Source organism: Leucoraja erinacea, unplaced genomic scaffold (assembly GCF_028641065.1).
Source record: "Leucoraja erinacea ecotype New England unplaced genomic scaffold, Leri_hhj_1 Leri_335S, whole genome shotgun sequence".
Lineage (NCBI taxonomy): Eukaryota > Metazoa > Chordata > Chondrichthyes > Rajiformes > Rajidae > Leucoraja > Leucoraja erinaceus.
Genome location: NW_026576236.1, coordinates 105465 through 118647, shown reverse-complemented (window position 1 = coordinate 118647; position 13183 = coordinate 105465).

The following is a 13183-nucleotide window of genomic DNA, read 5'->3' as shown; positions in this document are numbered from 1 at the left end:
AATGGATGTAATCTTGGTACAGATATGTTTCAAGCAAGTTGTGGGTGCTGCACTATGTCAGTCTTTTAATTATTGTCCCGCTGAGTTATTAAATATATGGTTTTGCTGGCAAGGCATTGATTACATAGAACAAAGAACACTACAGCACAGGACCTGGCTCTTCAACCCATCGTCTGTGCCGAACATGATGCCAAGACATCCTTATCTACCTGCATTAATTCATATCCCTCCAATCACTGTATAACCAAATGCTCATCTACAAGTCTCTTACTTGCACAATTGTTCCGGCCTGCATCCCCAGCAAGTTCCAGGTGCTTCCACAAATCCCCTTTAAACTTTACCCGTATCACCTTAAAGATGGGAGAGATAGATCAGCCATGATTGAATGGCGGAGTAGACTTGATGGGCTGAATGGCCTAATTCTACTCTGATCGCTTATGACCTTAATGCTAAAAATGATCTTATTTAATATTTTCACCCAGGTTTGGACTGTAACATATCAGCCATGATTCAATGGCGGAGTAGACTTGATGGGTTGAATGGCCTAATTCTGCTCCTATCACATGTGAACTAACATCATCATTCCAGTCTGTAATAAATTCTCACTTCTCAAGGATTTTCTCTAATTTATCCGTTCTCTAACAAAATAGGGTCGCAATGTCAACCTTGTGATCAATGTCAGGTGACCATGGTTGGCAAGGTGAGTTACTTTGTTACAAATACATTACAGCCCTTATATGCTGCAATAGATAGACTGATTTCAATAAGCTGAACTGATCCCTGTATCACAAGCCATTGTACATTATCTGAGTAGATTAGTTTCTAGCTGGATGTTTGGCAATGTGTTGGGTTTGAAAAGGACCTTGGTAGCTTATTATGGTGACATAATGCTTGTTTATTTTCATTAATAACAATTCGGATCTAAAGGGACATCTCTAAATGCTCCCCATATATTGTGCAGAGCAGCTTGCTTGATTAACTGAATATTTAGTTTCAGTGATAAATGACAAACACAAGGGAATCTTCAGTACAGTAACATTGTGAACACATTCCTTTTGAATAGATGCAACAATCAGAACAATTACCGCCATTACTACTTGGTTCCCAGCGCACCAGTATTTAGAAGCTGTAGCCTTGAGGGTTAAGATTTACCATTGTTACCAAGCTAATGAAAGGCAGCAGCAGCTGATGTAACAACAATGGTTTTATCTCAATTCATGGAAATCCATTGAAAGCTACGTTACATTATTTGACTCTTCCAAACCACGTGCCCTGAGCTGCCACCTCTGTCTTTGCTGGTTTTAATCTCTTTCCCTCAGTGACGGATTGCCCATATCATAATCTCCCCAAATTCTTCTGAACCTTTGGCACGGTGGTGCAGCGGTAGAATTGCTGCCTTACAGCGCCAGAGACCCAGCTGAAACTCTGTCTGTACAGACTTTGTACATTCCCCATGTGGCCATGTGGATTTTCTCCACATCTTCGGTTTCCTCCCACACTCCAAAGACGTACAAGGTAGCAGGTTAATTGGTTTGGTATTAGTGTAAATTGTCCCTCGTATGTGTGGCATAATGTTAATGTGCAGGGATTGAAGGTTGGAGTCAGTGGGCCGAAGGGCCTGTTAACATGCTGTATCTCTAAAGTAAACTAAAAAAAACTGTTACAATTGTCGATATAGCAGGAATACATCACCACCACAAAGATTGGTCAGTAACAACATGAAAATGACCACACAGTTTGGAGATATTTATTTGAAAAATAAGTATTAAGACCACTAAGGGCACCGTACAATTGGCAGCCCCGCCAACAGTCTTTTTTCAATTTTTAGTGTGTGTAAAAGTTTGCGTAAATGGTCTTTGCTTTGTTCTATGTTGGGGGAGGGGGGAGGGTTTGGGGGAAACTTTTTTGTAGTTACTTACCTTGCCGGAGACACGATTATTTTCCGGATTGCATTCTCCGGTCGCTCTGCGGCCTACCATCAATGAAACTGGAGGCCTCCAGGACTGACTTGAGCCCTACTGTGGGGCGTAGACTTAACATCGGAGTCAATCCCTTGCCTGGGAGTGATCCAAAATGCGACCTGCGGACCTTACCATTGTGAGCTCGCAGTCTTGGGAGTGGCTAGTCGGGAGCTCCAATGTTGCGGAAGGTTCGACCAGCCCCGACGTGGGGTCCGATCGCTGGCACGCTGGAGCTGACTTCCCCACGATGCAGGAGCTGATCGCCCCGATACGGATGGCCCAAACGCTGCCGGCTACGGGAGTGAAGACCGTCCCGTCAATGGAGGGCTTGTGGCCCCCGACCGTGGGAGAGCAAAGAAGGGAAGAGATTTGAACTTTTTTTCGCCTTCCACCACAGTGAGGAATGTGGAGGAGTCACTGTGGTGGATGTTTATGTTAAAATGTGTTTTGTGTGTTCTGTTGCTTTTTAGGACTGACGGCAAATTAAATTGCTCGTATGTTGCAAAACATACTTGGCTAATAAATGGTGATTGTGATTGTGATTGTGAAATGTATAAGTATTAGGAAATAGCAGGTGGTCAAAAAGAATCAGAGGGTGAAGAGCGTAGAGGGAAGTAGGTGTGTAAATTGAAGATATGACCCACAGAGTTGTGCTCTATTCAGGTGCAGGATCTTCCATGTGGACTAATTCATGGGACAGAACTGAAGTGACTGCGTCACATTTCCTCAAAACCTGACCTTGGTCGAAGGTTTCCGGATCCTTGATGTGACAGTAATTTACTGCAGCAGAACAGTATGACAGGTGGCACTTCTGATTGGTTCTAGTGGCTACAGGAATACACCTGCCCGTGTGTTCTCGTTTTAACAAAATGGCTGAAAGTAGATTTCCCATCCCAGCAGAGCACTGAAACTGCGAAACTCTGCAAAAGATGCAGATTGTAAAACAACACAAACTCTGCGGAAAGCATAAAAGCCCTGTGTATGCAAGCAGCAAGTGGAGAAACTGTAATGAAAGTGGATTTCATATTATGAAAAAGTCATAAGGAAAAGTAGAATTAGGCCATTCGCCCCATCAAGTCTACTCCATCATTCAATCAAGGCTGATCTATCTCTCTCCCCGAATCCCATTCTCCTGCCTTCTCCCCATAACATCAGACACCTGTACTAATTAATAATCTATCTGTCACTGCCTTAAAAATATCCACTGACTTGGCCTCCACAGCCTTCTGTGGCAAAGAATTGCACAGATTCACCACCCTCTGATAAAGCAGTGTCTCCTCATCTCCTTCCTAAAATAACGTCTATTAATTCTGAGGCTGTAACCTCTAGTCCTAGACTCTCCCACTCGTGGAAACATCCTCTCCACATCTACTCAATCCAGGCCTTTCACTATTCTGTATGTTTCAATGAGGTCCCCCCTCATTCTTCTCATCTCCAGCAAGTACAGGCCCAGTGCCGACACACACACATCATATGTTAACCCACTCATACCTGGGATCATTCTTGTAAACCTCCTCTGGACCCTCTCCAGAACCAGCACATCCTTCCTCAGATATGATGCCCAAAATTGCTCACAATATTGCTCACAAATGCTGCCTTACCAGTGCCTTATCGAGCTTCAGCATTGCATGCCTGTTTTGTTATACAAGCTCTCTTAAAATAAATGTAATTGTTCATTGCACTCTGTAAAGCACTTTGGTTCAAATACTGGTTTTGTTAAAAAGTGCTATATAAATAAACATTATTATTATTATTATTATTGCGTTCATTTTTGTTTCAATTGGTAATAACCCTTTTATCTCATTAACTCAGACTGCTTCTTACTAGAACTGAGAGATGAGTAGTGGTAAAGAGATCAAGACAGTTTGGCTTGGAGGTTGCCAAGCCATCCTGTATGCCCGATTCACCCGCTGCGGTTTGAGGACTCGCTCACTGCGGATGGTGAGGGTGGAGGGGCCCCCCGGTAGGCCCAGCTCACCCACCACGGGCCCTGAACTCGGCCCCAAGCTATCGGCATTGATGGGAGCCACACTGCCAGGTGTGAGGAGGGACCTGCAAGCAACCGGCGAGAATGAGGAGGGTAGTCAGAGAATGAGGAGGGACCGTCGAAGAGTGGGGAGGGACTGTCCGAGAGTGAGGAGGGACTGTCCGAGAGTGAGGAGGGCCACCAGAAGACAGGGAGGGCCGGAGAGAGCTACCTGGCAGAAGGGGACACCAAGAATGAAGGGGGACCTGGCAGTTGGGGGGTGGAGCTGCTGCCACTTGCAGCGGCAAGCAGAAGATAGGGAGGGAGGGAGGGATGATAGGACTGTTTGATTAACTTTTGTAACTTGGTTGGCACCAGAAATGTGCTGACTCTTTGTGAATGAACTGCCTAGGTGAGGTCTGCTGTATCATTTAACCGGGTTGGATGCAAAATAAACATTGCTCTCTACCTAGGTACACATAACAATAAAGTATCATTGAAATAATCATTGAATGTTTGCCAAGTTGCTTTTCATGTGATTACAATTGCTGATGAAACCACTGCCTTCTGAGTGATGGAGGCAGGACGACCTTATAGATGATGCGTTCAGCCAGAAAAAAAGGTGGAATTTTATTTTAGCCCTTGCCGAGATAAATGGTGAATAAGATAACATGTTTCTAATTCTGAATCTCAAGACTCAAGGCCAATCTCAAGACTCAAGTTCTGAGAAATGATTTGTCACACAGCATGGAAACAGATCATTTAGCCCATTGAGTCCACACACCGTACCAATGGGAGCACCTGGAGGAAACCCATTCGATCACAGAGAGAGAGAGAGTGCAAACTCCACACAAACAGCACCCATTGTCAAGATTGAACCTAGATCACTGTAGCTCTGAGGCAGCGGCAGATGTGCCAATGTGCCTCCCACATGTTTTTTGAAGAAAGTATGTTCATCAATAATATCCAACACAGTAATTAACTACGACTTTTATGAGGCTCGGAAATGTTTGAGACATTAAACATCAGCTTTATTTGTAATGAGTGCTGAGTTTAACTTCCATTGATGTGTAGGAAGGAACTGCAGATGCTGGTTTAAACCGACGATAGATACAAAATGCTTGAGTAACTCAGCGGGACAGGCAGCATCTGTGGATAGAAGGAATAGGTGACGTATCGGGTCGTGACCATTCTTCAGACTGAGAGTCGAGCGAGAGAGATTAACTTTACCGATTGTATCCCTCATTGTCACTTTCCCCTCAACCAATAATGAACCAATTTGTGTTTAATTTCCATTGAGTTTAAAAGGCATTGAATTTAACCTCTCGAACTATTGCCCACACAGATCCTTCAAATATCAAATGGTCCTGCCCAGAAATAAACTGTAAAAAGATCAGGAATCAATTTTCAACATCACATCATGAGCTATAATCTGAAACAGCAGATCTTTAAAGACATTTATAGAATACGATCGCCTCTATTAATCACCTGACCTGCTTCATAGTCTGAATTAGCATATGGAGGCTTCATGTTAACGATATTAACTGTACTCCACTTTCATGCTTTATTTAGTGATCTAAATTGTGGAACATTTTGTTCCATTGGTTTTCTACGGCTTATCCATCTGTAGGATTTAAAAAGCTGGCATTTATCTTGTATCATCTCTTCCTCTTTAAATGTAATAACAGCTTGCACAATGGTCCCTGACCCTATCTGCAAGATTCCCTGTGCAGAATACAACGTTCTGTACACCAAAAATTGCTGTACAGAACGTTGTGGTAATTTATATGAATTCACGGGTAATTTTATTTAACATCTGTACTGTTGTATTTAAAGTGTTTGTACTGCTATAACATGTGGTATTTTCTCACTTACAACAAACCTTTTCAAGGATGGACATAAAATGCTGGTGTAACTCAGTGGGACAGGCAGCATCTCTGGAGAGAAGGAATGGGTGACGTTTAGGGTCGAGACCCTTCTTCAGTCTCGACGAGAAACCTCACCCATTCCTTCTCTCCTGAGATGCCGCCTGTCCCGCTGAGTTACTCCAGCATTTTGTGTCTATCTCCAGTTTAAACCAGCATCTGCAGTTCCTTCCTACACAAACCTTTGCAAGAGTCCTGTGCCGTGCTGCTCGGAAACTGTGGAGGAGGTTTGCCTCAACCGGGCAGGTTTATCCTTACACTAGAGGAGAAGTAGGTGTAAGAGACAACGACGGCAATAGTTGGATAGAACAGGTTTGGAGGGATATGGGCCGAATGCGGGCAGGCGGGACTAGTGTAGCTGGGACATGTTGGTCGATGTGGGCAAGTTGGGCCTGTATGCTCCACTGTATCACTCTATGACTCTGATTCTAATCGCAAAGGGGAAACATGGCCTAACAATTCATCGAAAGATACTAATTGGTGCCAAGCTCTGCTCTGATTTGAACAAGCCTATTTGTAGCTCCAGTCCTGAACTACATGGTTTGAAGTGCAGTCAGGATCAGGAGGTAATAAATAGTGTGATTGATGATAGCTGTGCACACTTCAGAAACTCTGCCAATTCATGGCTCACGGAATGACTTCTGTACGATTTGAACCACAAATGGATTCAATAAAGAATTAATGCATTTGTAGCAACTACAAAGTTATCCTGAGGTGAAATACATTAGATAGATAATACAAAACACTTAGCTATGTATTATTCACATGGTGAATCTAGCTAAAAGCTGCAGGAATTATCCTGTCTCCAAAGCCCCTCATCTCCTGAGGGCAGATATAGAGGACTGATTTTCTTCAGTTTTGTTCTCTATCCTAGGCTGAATGCAGAGACTGCACATAAAATGCAGCTTCTGTTGGACACAGAGTGCAGGAGTAATGAAGCATGCACAAGGCATCAAAAGTTGTATGGAACAGACTGCTGGTCCGTCTGCTGGCAATGGGGTTGTCCGTGTTTGTACCCAAGGAGGGAAGTGATCAAATATGCACAATATAACCATTTCATCTTTTGCTTCTGGGAAAACAAAAAAGTCTTTGCAGCAACTTGCCTCAGAATTGGAATGAATTGGACAGAACCTCCACAGAGCAGACCATCATGCTCCATGGAAGAAATGGACACAGTTTAGATGGGACGAAAAAGACGGAAATCTGAAGCAAAAACAGTAAATTCAAGGAAGAAAAGTCAAACAAACAGCGGATGCTGTCAATCATCCTGCAGGTCAGGCACAATCTGTGGGGATAAGGTCAACATTTTAGACCCAGGGCCCCTCTTCTAAACTGGAAAAGCAAATAATTTTTTGTCTAACTTTGGTGTAACCCTGCACCTGCTGTTCCTTCATACACAAAGTGAAGAAACAAGTGTTATTTAAGATGTAGTGAGGAAAAGGGATGGAGAGTAAAGAGGAACCATAGACCAGACTCCCCATCATTGACTCAATCTACACTTTATGCTACATTGGGAAAGCAGCCAACATAATCAAACAATTTTCCCACTACAGACATTCTTTCTTCTCCCTGCTCAACCCACTACTATTTTCCCTATACACTCACAATGGTGCAGACAAATTTGGCTCTATCTACAGGTTTGCAAATGACACCACTCTGGCAGGATGGATCATGAAGGAATACAGGAAGGAGGCAGAGAACTTAGTAATATGGTAGGTACACAAAAATGCTGGAGAAACTCAGCGGGTGCAGCAGCATCTATGGAGCGAAGGAAATAGGTAACGTTTCGGGCCAAAACCCTTCTTCACCCGCTGAGTTTCTCCAGCCTTTTTGTGTATCTTAGTAATATGGTGTCAGGACAACAACCTCTCCCTCAACGTCAACAATATCAATGAGGTAGTTAATGACTTTAGGAAGTGTGATGATAATGCTAAAGATATGTTGTGGCCAAGAAGTCACAGCAATGCCTTTACATGCTCAGCAGGTGGAGGAAGTTTAGCATGTCTCCAATGACTCTTCCAAACTTCTGTAGATTCACTCTTGAAAGTATATTGCCAGATTACATCACAGCTTGGTTTGGGAACAGCTCTGCCCAAGACTGCAAGAAATCGCAGAGGGTTGTAGATGCCTCCCAGTCCATTACACAGGCCAAACTCCGCACCATTGACTCAATCTACGCTTTGCGCTATCTTGAAAAAGCAGACAATAGAATCAAAGAGTTTTCTCACCACAGTCATTCCTTCTCCTCCCTGATCACATTGAGCAGAACATACAGAAGTTTGAAAGCCCGCAGCACCAGGCTCAGAAGCAGCTTCTTCCCCTCTTTTTTCAGGCATCTGAACTGTTATTCCATATATTTAGTTTAGTTTACTTTAGAGATACAGCGCTGTAACAGGCCCTTCGGCCCACCGGGTCCGTGCCGACCAGCGATCCCCTCACATTAACATTATCCTACACCCGCTAGGGACAATTTTTACATTTACCAAGCCAATTAACCTACAAACCTGTACGTCTTTGGAGTGTGGGAGGAAACCCAAGATCTGGGAGAAAACCCACGCAGGTCACGGGGAGAACGTGCAAACTCCATACAGACAGCGCCCGTTGCCGGGAGCACACCCGTAGTCGTGATCGAACCCGGATCTCCGGCGCTGCATTTGCTGTGAGGCAGCAACTCTACCGCTGCGCCACCGTGACTGCCCTTAGCTACGGTATAGTCTGATTCTCCTATATCTCATTGCGGACATTGGACTTTGACTCCAGAAGTGTTGTGATATACTGCTATATACTATATATTCCGCACTCTGCATCTTTCTCTTCACTCTACCTATTGTACGTGAGATTGGTTGACATATATAACATTATCTGATTTGATTAGATAGCATGCAAAACAAAGCTTATCATTGTAACGTGGTATGCATGACAATACAAAAACAATAGACAATAGACAATAGGTGCAGGAGTAGGCCATTCGGCCCTTCAAGCCAACACCACCAAATCTAGATCTAAATTGTAGTTAAATAGATAGTATCATGGACAGTGATGATGGTCACCATGAATTATAGTGGGACCTTGACCAGCTGGGAATGTAGTCTGAGGAATGGCACATGGAGTTTAACTATATATTTTTGAAGTCAAAACAAGCAGGACTGTAAAAGTGAATGAGAGGGCCCTGGGTACTGCTGTAGAGCGGAGAGATTTAGGAGTGCAAGTACATATTTCCCTGAAAGTGGCATCGCAGATAGATTGGGTTGTGAAGAAGATTTTTGGCTCAATGGGCTTCATCAGTCAGGAACCTGAGTAAAGTTTGGACATTATCTTACAGTTATTGTTACAGTTACAGGTACAGTTTTGTTTATTGTCATGTGTACCGTGGTACAGTGTTAACTAGTCTTATGGTAGCAGAGGATGTAGGTGAGGCGTTGGAATCGTTCCGACGGCCGTTCTGTGTGTTTTTTTTTTAAATTCGCCCGACAAGTAAATCGCTGGAGTGATTTTAAAATCAGCTTCTGAAGCCGTCAATGCCGACAACGGGGCCGGATTTTATGTAGGGGACAGGTAAAAGAAAGTCATTTATTTATATGTATAAAAGTGTTTCTTAAGATGCATTTAACTCACATTTTAAGTTGAGAAATGGTGATTTTTTTCCCCCGAACGAACCGGCAATGTCTTTGCTGCAGATATGGGGGACTAAATCACTGCAACCACAACGTTCCAAATGGTCGCGTTCCAGAAAAATCCACTCACAAGCTGATTTAAATGGCCATTAATTTACAGGTATTAAACATTAAATTCCTTCCATTTGGCCTATAAACCCATGACAATGAGATTTTAAAATTATGTTATATTGTGAATTATTGTGTGAATGTTATTTGGACACTTAGGCTATTTAAAAATGTTAATCTATTCTTAAGAAATTGATAGATGTTTAGGTCTAGTAATTTAATTTTGTAATTAGCTACAATTAGGTAACTAACTAATTATATGCTTTAATTTCAAGTCATCTAAGTAAGATTGTTTCATATTTGTTTCAGAATGCTTCAATCTATAATAACTGAAAATGTATTTCAGTTCTCTTAATTTTTAAGAACGTTTTGGGCTTTTGACTGTTCTCGATCACAGCTTTTGTATTGTCAATGAAAAAGCAATAGGGAACAAGATGCTAATTTCCGAGTATGAAAATGGCCATAACTTTTTTAATACTGAAGATATGAAAGTGAATTAGGTGTCAAATTAAACTTCTTTTCATACTTTATCTGATGGGATAAATTACAGACTGAAAGAGTACAGAATTAATTTGTGAGGATGTTTCCAGGACTCAAGAAGCTGAGTTATAGGGAGAGGTTGGATAGGCTAGGGCTTTGTTCTTTGGAGCATAAGAAACTGAGGATGTTCTAGTTTTGTTTGGTTCAGAGATACCTTGTGGAAACAGGCCCATCGGCCCATCAAGTCCACACCGACCAGCGATCTCCACACTACCTATCCACAATAGGGACAATTTACACATACCAAACCAATTAACTTACAAACCTGTAGGTCTTTGGAGTGTGGGAGGACATCAAAGGCGTCAGAGAAAACCCACGCAGGTTACAGGGAGAACGTACAAACTCCATACAGACAGCACCTATGGTCGGGATCGAACCAGGGACTCTGGCGCTGTGAGTGCTGTTAGGCAGCAACTCTAGCGCTGCACCACCCTGCCACCCTACACGAGGTATTTAAAACCATGAAGGACATAGATATGCTGAATTCACAGTCTTTTTCCACAGAATAGAGAAATCAAGACCGGAGGGCATCGGTTTAAGGTGAGAGGGGAAAGAGTTAACAGGAACCTGAGGGACAGCTTTTCAACACAGATGGTGGCAGGTAACAAGGAAAGTGCTGTCAAAGCAAGTAGTTGAGGCAGGTACAATAAAAACATTCAAAAGACATGAGGAAAGGTTTGGAGAGATATGGGCCAAACACAGGATAATGAGACTAGTTAGGTGGGGTATCTTGGTCAGCATGGACGTGTTGGGCCAAAGGGCCTGTTTGCATTCTATAAGATTCTGACTCCAAGTGGCAGTTGGAGAGAGAAAATACAACACTTTGAAACAGCCGAGAAAGCTGTGGTGAGAGAACCTGAAATAGTTAAATCCAGTGTAGGATCCCAGCTTTACGAAGTGCACAGATGCGGTTTGGTTTAGTTTAGTTTAGAGATACAGTGTGAAAACAGGCCCTTCAGCCACGCACACCACCCACATTGATCACCCGCATACCAGCTCAATGTTATCCCACTTTAGCATCCTAAACCCTCGGGCCAATTTACACAAGCCAATTAATCTACAAACCTGCACGTGGGAGGAAAACGGAGCACTCAGACAAAACCCACGGAGTCACAGGGAGACGGTACATACTCTGTGCAGACAGCACCTACAGTCAGGATCAAACCCGGGTCTGTGGTGCTGTGAGGCAGCAGCTCTACAGCTGTGCCACTGTGTCCGTGAGCTTTCAATGAGCAGCACAGGAACTCAGGAAATGTTTAAGGGCAAAGCAATGGCAGTGGGACGGAGAATTAAAGAGACAAGCAGCATGATTATCAGCACCTCATATTTCGCTTGGGCAGCTTACACCCCAGCAGTATGAATATTGATTGCTCTAACATTCAAGTAACCCTTGCATCTCCTCCTCCCTCCACCCCTACACCACCCAAGTCCTTGTCCCTGCTTCAAAGTCGTCTTGTGAGTCTCATTGTCTGTAACTTGTTTTCACCTAGCGCTCAGCTAACAATGGCCTGTTTCCTTTATCATCAATACTGTTTTGCATATCATTCTATATCATTTGTTCTATATCTCTCAATATGAACGTTGCTATTTCTCATTTCCCTTTCCCCTGACTCTCAGTCTGAAGACGGGTCTCGACCCAAATCGTCACCTATTCCTTTTCACCAGAGATGTTGTCTGACCCGCTGAGTTACTCCTTTTTGTGTCTATCTTCGGTTTAAACCAGCATCTGCAGCTCTTTTGTAGATATGATTATCAGTATTGCCATCGACAGACTGGAGGGAAGTAATCTGTAGAATGGATACCCAACCGGCACTCAATTTCCACGATGGATAGAATATCACATTGAGTGCAATGAATGATATATATATAATTGGAAGATGTGCAAAAGAGCCACTGGTTCACTTGGAAGTTATGCATGGGTTCCGCACTGGTGGAAAGGGGGGAGGTAAAAACTGTGTGTTATATCTCTGATAATTGCCTGGGAAACAGCTGGTAAAGATGGAATGGTTGGCTGAGAATAAGAGTAGATCAGCGAGTCATAAAGTGAATATTCCCTTCAAAGGGGCTGCACGGTGGGGCAGCGGTAGAGTTGCTGCCTTACAGCACTTTCAGCGCCAGGGACCCGGGTTCGATCCCAACTACTGGTGCTGTCTGTTACGGAGTTTGTACGTTTTCCCCGTGACCTGCGTGGGTTTTCTCTGAGATCTTCGGTTTCCTCCCACACTCCAAAGACGTACAGGTTTGTAGGTTAATTGGCTTGGCGTAAATGTAAAATTGCCCCTAGTGTGTGTAGGGTAGCATTAATGTGCGGGGATCACTGGTCGGGGCGGATTCGGTGGGCCGAAGGACCTGTTTGCACGCTGTATCTCTAAACTAAACTAAACTAAACGCTGGGGAGGGGAAGATATATCTGGTGGTGGAATATTATTGGATAAGATGACACATAATTCCATCGTTAGATGTTGCTAGTTGGACAGTTCTTCCAAAATATTCTCTTCTTGTTCACTATTTCGAGCACTTGACAGTTTTATGTTTTGGTGGAGGACAAAGAACAACCCAACCAATAAAAATAAAATCACTCCCCTGCATAATTCCAAAATATTTTTGCAAGAGGATTATCCAATGGTGAACTGAGGCAAAAGAAGGCAAACGGAAATGATGGTGAACGGAGGCAAAAGAATGTGCTGGAAGGAACTGCAGATGCCAGTTTACACCGAAGGTAGACACCGAATACTGGAGTAACTCAGCGGGGCAGGCAGCATTTCTGGAGAGAAGGAATGGGTGACGTTTCGGGTCGAGACCCCTCGTCAGACTAATGAAAGGACTCGACCCGAAACGCCACCCATTCGTTCTCTCCGGAGATGCTGCCTGTCCCGCTGAGTTACTCCAGCGTTTTGTGTTTGATCTTCAGTGTGTGTATGTATCTATATATAAAAAATATATATTCAGAATGAAGGTTTGAAAAGTGAGTGAGCTGACTGACCACCAAAAGGTTCAGCTATGAGACGTTCCCAAGACATGTCAGTCTGCATCGTGAAACTCATAGATTTAGGACCTCCTGTACATTTA